The sequence below is a fragment of the Macaca thibetana genome, chromosome 11 (assembly GCF_024542745.1).
Source record: "Macaca thibetana thibetana isolate TM-01 chromosome 11, ASM2454274v1, whole genome shotgun sequence".
Lineage (NCBI taxonomy): Eukaryota > Metazoa > Chordata > Mammalia > Primates > Cercopithecidae > Macaca > Macaca thibetana.
The window spans coordinates 13,190,867-13,197,047 of NC_065588.1; the positions used below are offsets into that span (position 1 = coordinate 13,190,867).

At 49.8% G+C, this 6,181-nt stretch overlaps 1 pseudogene across 1 annotated transcript; it reads left to right on the forward strand.

Moving 5' to 3' along the window:
* Positions 1 to 1,151: 1,151 nt before the first annotated feature.
* On the forward strand, positions 1,152 to 4,481 carry LOC126930745 (5-hydroxytryptamine receptor 7-like; annotated as a pseudogene). The gene has a single exon (XR_007717676.1). The product of XR_007717676.1 is annotated as a 5-hydroxytryptamine receptor 7-like (transcript).
* The last annotated feature ends 1,700 nt before the right edge of the window (positions 4,482 to 6,181 follow it).

Consider the following 6,181-nt stretch of genomic DNA (forward strand, 5'->3'; position numbering starts at 1 on the left):
AGGGCGGGGCGGCGAGGCGAGGGGGCGGAGAGAGGGCGGGGCAGTGATGCAAAGCGCGGGCAGCAGGACGGCAGGGCACCAGGGCGGCAGGGCAGTGAGGTGAGGACGCGAGGCAGCGAAGCAAGGGGTGGGCCCGGCGTGGTGAGCCGCTGGGCCGTGCTCCGCCTCCTTTCGGGCTTTCCGCGGGTGTCTGGGGAGGGAACCCAGCAGCCGGCCTCAGGCGATACCCCTCCGCCGACCCCTCCTCTTATTCTGAGTCTAACCTATCCGCTGGGGCTCTGGAAAGCAATTCTCGCCTGGAGTGGCTTTAGACAGCGGTGGTGGGGAAGATCCTCCCTAGGCCGGTCCACCGCCGCGTCCTCTCTCAGGTGCCTGGGCTCCAATCTCCGAGTCCCGGGTTGCTCACGCTTCTTCGGTCCTCTACCCGAAGGCTCGATCCCGCTGGTACAGTGGTGGCCAGGCTCCCTGTCTTGGTAGCCGTCCCTCTACCCCCGCCCCATGACCTCTTCTAGACCATTGAAAGAGCATCCAAACCACTTTCCTGCTGCCACTCTTTCCCACCATCTCTCTAAATCACAGTTTCCAGATGACTTTTCTAAGCATGACTTTTCTCGTTCATGCCTATTAAAAAATCTTCTCACCAATTTTGTCACTATTTACTGGGTTGAGTGCCTGCTTTCTGTCAGGTATTTAACAAATATATCTCTACTCCACACACCACCGACAAGAAATATTTTGGAGCCATTTAAAAAGGAGGAAACGGAAACTTCTGCCGCTGCCTGATCCTCCATTGCTTCGAGCCGCGCGGCTGCTGCGGGCTGTGGAGCCGCCTGCCGAGCCTCGCCGGAGCGCCCGCGAGCCCGCGCGTGCCGGGCGTCCGTCGGGGTCCGAGGCCCCTCCCACAGGGAGTCCCCGCTCGGCAGCGCTCCCGCGTTTCACGCAGCGGCCGGGGGTCTGGGACTGGCGGAGCCCGGAGGCCGAGCCTGGCGCTCCCCAGCAGCCCGCGCAGGCCTCAAGCTGGGCCAGGCGGAGGGGAACCCGCGAATTAAAGCCCCGGGGCCGAAAGCCGGAGCCTGTGGGGGCCGGGCGGGGGGGCGGTGGAGGTGGGGGTGGGGGCGGCTTCTTGGGCAGCGCCGCACGGCGGCGCGGCGATGGATGTTAACAGCAGCCACCCGGACCTCTACAGGCGCCTCCGCTCTTCCCTCCTGCCAGAGGTGGGGGGCAGGCTGCCCGACCTGAGCCCCGACGGTGGCGCCGACCCGGTCGCGGGCTCCGGTACGCCGCATCTGCTGAGCGGGGTCCCCGAGGTGACGGCCAGCCTGGCGCCCACCTGGGACGCACCCCCGGACAATGCCTCCGGCCGCGGGGAGCAAATCAAGAAAGGGCCGAGAAAGTCGTGATCGCCTCCGTCCTGACGCTCATCTAGCTGCTGACGATCGCGGGCAACTGCCTGGTGGTATCTCCGTGCGCTTCGTCAAGAAGCTCCGCCAGCCTTCCAACTACCTGATCGTGTCCATGGCGCTGGCCAACCTTTCGGTGGCCGTGGCGGTCATGCCCTTCTTCAGTGTCACCGACCTCATCGGGGGCAAGTGGATCTTTGGACACTTTTTCTGTAACGTCTTCTTCTCCATGAATGTCATATGCTGCACGGCCTGGATCTTGACCCTGTACGTGATCAGCATCGACAGGTACCTTGGGATCAGGAGGCCACTCACGTACCCTATGAGGCAGAATGGGAAATGCATGGCGAAGATGATTCTTTCTGTCTGCCTTCTCTCCGCCTCTGTGACTTTACCTCCCACTCTTTGGTTGGGCTCAGAATGTAAATGACGATAAGGTGTGCTTGGTCAGTCAAGACTTTGGTTACACGATTTACTCCACCGCAGTGGCATCCTAATCTTCATGTCCGTCATGCTTTTCATGTACTACCAGATTTACAAGGCCTCCAGGAAAAGCGCGGCCTAACACAGGTTCCCAGGCTTCCCTCGAGTGAAGCCAGACAGCAGCAGTCACCCCGAATGGCACAGTGAAGTTCCAGAAGGAGGTGGAAGGGTGTGTAAACCCGTCGAGACTCCTCAGGCATGAAAGGGAAAATATCTCCATCTTTAAGCCGGAACAGAAAGCGGCGACTACCCTGGGGATCATCGTCTGGGCCTTCACCGTGTGCTGGCTCCCCTTTTTCCTCCTCTTGACAGCCAGACCCTTCCTCTGTGACACTGCCTGCAGCTGCATCCCACCGTTAACGGAGAGGATATTTCCATGGCTGGGCTATGCAAACTCTCTCTTTAACCCTTTTATGTATGACTTCTTCAACCGGGACCTGAGGACCACCTATCACAGCCGGCTCCAGTGCCAGTACCAGAAAATCAACCGGACACTCTCTGCTGCAGGCATGCATGAAGCCCTGAAGCTTGCTGAGAGGCCAGAGAGACCTGAGTTTGTCCTACAAAACTCTGACTACTGTAGAAAAAAAGTCATGATTTGTGACTGAAAGCGGGATAATGGAGATGAAATAAACAAGGCAAAATAGAGGTGGAAACAGAAGAAAGTCATTTGCCAAGACTGCAGAATGGAATGTGGCTTCTGTCCTTTCTTAGGATGGCTAAAACGTCACAAACAGGGTGACCTGATGTACAAAATATCTTATGAGGGAGATGGTGACCTCTCCTTTTTTCCGTGGATCAGTGTTATTTTGTGTTCTCAGTTTAAGATAGCAGATCATCTCAGCAGTAAGCACATTGACAGAGTTGAGTTCCAGAAAGGAAGCAGTTTCAGGTTCTTAGCACATGTCCAAATCCATGCAAGTGGAAGAGAGTTCCAATGCACACTTCCCATGCTTCGGAGTCTAGGTCTTGTGGTGAATATTCGGGAATCATTCATGAGACAGAATGTATTTTGTTGTGTGACAGAAGGGTTTACCAAGCAAACTGTGGTAAGCATAGTATTGAATATGTTGCATGTCCATGTTAGAAAACAGAACCCAGTCATCAGCTAATACAAATAATTTCCCAGAGCAGTGTTTGTTTCAAGCTTCTGTCAAACAGTTTGGCTTTTCTGCAGGGTCCCTGTAACTTCCCCACTAATGTACTTCTTTGTTAACTCCCTTATTGTTATGGTGTAGCTCAGGAACAGGTCTCAGGATGGAGAGCAGCATACAACCAGAGCAAAGCTTTTTCTTGTGCTCTGAAGGGTCCTGAGACGTGAGGGGGATGCCTTCCATGAGGATTTTTATCTCAGTGAAGTGCGAGTGGTACCCAACTGTATTGTCATTAACATGATTATTGGCATGTTTTTGACTCTCATTTTTCACAAGGGTGCAGTGGGGCCATGGACCATCCCACAAGATGGTCCATAACTGTAAGTTATATAGAGAAAGTGTGGGAATAATGGGTTGTCCATGAAAGGTTGTGATGCTTCTGGAGATGGGGACATAAACATGTTCATTCTTGTTGAGCAGCATTGTATTAAACCAAATTGTGTGAAGCGGAAGTCACCTGAACCACTCTTGGGAAATACTCCAGAACACCAGTCTGTTCCTTCTAGATACTTTGTTCTCTGTATTTATTTTTATTTTTTATTTTGAGGCAGTGTCTCACCCACCCTGTCTCCCAGGCTGGAGTGCAGTGGTGCGATCTCGGCTCACTGCAACCTCTACCTCCTGGGTTTAAGCAATTCTTCTGCCTCTGCCTCCCAAGTAGCTGAGATTACAGGCACCTGCCACCACACCTGGCTAATTTTTGTATTTTTAGTAGAGAGGGATTTCACCATGTTGGCCGGGCTGGTCTTGAACTCCTGACCTCAGATGATCTACCTGTCTTGGCCTCCCAAAGTGCTGAGATTACAGGTGTGAGCCACTGTGCCTAGCCTGTTCTCTGTATCTTAAATCAATTGTGTGCCAAAGCAATTCTGTCCCCTGACTCCCACCCCTACCCAGCAACAAATGGTAGACATGAAGGGCAGGTAGGGGAACAGAAAAGGTCTCTCTGAAGATATATATGTATTTTAAACCAACTGTGTAATAAGTATGAGCTAAGGAGACAGAAACTAGATGAGAAAAGAAGAGTACCTATACCTACAAGGGGAAAAATGAGTGCAATCCTTTATTTGATAAGAGATAACTGAAAGGGAATATTATTTTTCTACAATAAAGCAAGCTGTCCTCTCAGGATAAAGTGGAATTTCGACACGGATTATGGACTTCTTCCAACTCCCATTGACATTGCTTCTTACCACACATGGGGAAGGGCTGCCTTTCCTGAAATGGGAAGAAGGCACTGTGCTTTCAGACAAAGCTTGTACACATTCCTGAACTGCAGATTTGCTAATGTGACCGTATATACTTATATTCATAATTAAGTGATTATTTATGGTCAGATACATATTGTCAAACTTGAAAATGTTTTATTATATTACATCAAATAAAGTCTATTTGTAGATGAAAAAATTAAAAATAATGAAAAGGAGGAAACTGATGCTCAAAATAATTAAGTAATTTTCCCAGGCAACAACTAATGTGTGGCTTGGTGAGGATTTGAACTCATGTCTGTGGTGTCAGCATCCATAATGCTTTGTACTCTGTCACTCTGGCTTTTCCGATCTGTATCTACATCTACATATGGCACTGCTTTCCAAATACTCTCTGAATGTTCAGCTTCCCCCTTGGACTCACTCCTTGAAACTGACTTCTTTGAAAGTGTCCCTCAAACACTGTGTCCATGAACACTGTGTGGTCCTTCTGTTTGACCTCTCTTGTTATCTCATTTGTTCTAATATTCTGCCTACATGAGGATTCTTTCTCTTTTCTTTTGTTTTGAGATGGAGTCTCGCTCTGTCGCCCAGGCTAGAGTGCAGTGGCGTGATCTCTGCTCACTGCAAGCTCCGCCTCCCGGGTTCATGCCATTCTCCTGCCTCAGCCTCCTGAGTAGCTGGGACTATAGGCGCCTGCCATCACACCCGGCTAATTTTTTGTATTTTTGGTAGAGACGGGGTTTCACTGTGTTAGCCAGGATGGTCTCAATCTCCTGACCTCGTGATCTGCCTGCCTCGGCCTCCCAAAGTGCTGGGATTACAGGCGTGAGCCATTGCACCCGGCCTCTCTTTTCTTTTTTGATACGGGATCTCACTCTGTTGCCCAGGCTGGAGTGCAGTGGCACGATCTTGGTTCACTGCAGCTTCGAACTCCCTGGCTCAAGTGATCCTCCCACCTTAGCCTCCGGAGTAGCTGGGACTGCAGGTGCACACCTAATTTTTCTATTTTTTATAGAGACAAGGTTTCTCCATGTTGCCCAGGCTGGTCTCAAACTCCTAGGCTCAAGCAATTCATCTGCCTTGGCCTGTCAAAGTACTGGGATTACAGGTATGAGCCACTTTGCCCAGCCTATTTTTCTTTTTTTGAGAGAGGATCTTGTTCTGTTGCCCAAGCTGGGGAGCAGTGGTGCGATCATAGCTCTTTGCAGCCTAGAACTCCTGGACTCAAGCGATCCTGCCACCTCAGCCTCCCGAATACCTGGGACTACAGGTGTGCAACACTACTGCCAGCGAATTTTTAATATATTTTTGCAGAGAAGGGAATCTCACTATTTTACCTCCCCTGGTAACATAGTTACCAACATGGGTACCATAGGAGCTCAAACTCCTATCTCAATTGATCCTCCTCCATCGGCCTTCTAAAGTGGTTAAATTAAGCCAAACTGCCTGGCCTTTATGAGGATTCTTTATGCATTTTTTACTCATTGGTTGCATTGTCATTTGAAATTGTTAACCTAATTGTCAGACTAATTTGTGGCAGATGCCCTAAACCAGAGCTGAGGGACTACCTGCTGTGCTTTCATCCTGAGCAAGGGGAAGTTGAGCCGGAGCCAGGTAGTGGCAATCAATAATAGTGATACTGTTGACCTCTAGCTTTGTGGTAAAAGATATTAACTTTATTAACTCCAGAAAAAAGGTTTGCCCTTTGACAAATATTTGTTCATTGCTATAAAGTAAATTGCCATTTAATTATTTCATAGTTCCTTGACTCTAAGATGCTATTGATTGTAAGAGAGGCCCTGTTATTTTATGTGCCACCAAGAAAGAAAACAAATGCTGCTAAGTAAACTATGACATTCAACTGATTTTAAATGCATCCAGAGACATTAAAATGTGAAATATCATGCAGCTTGGAATTCATCAGAGATTCTTA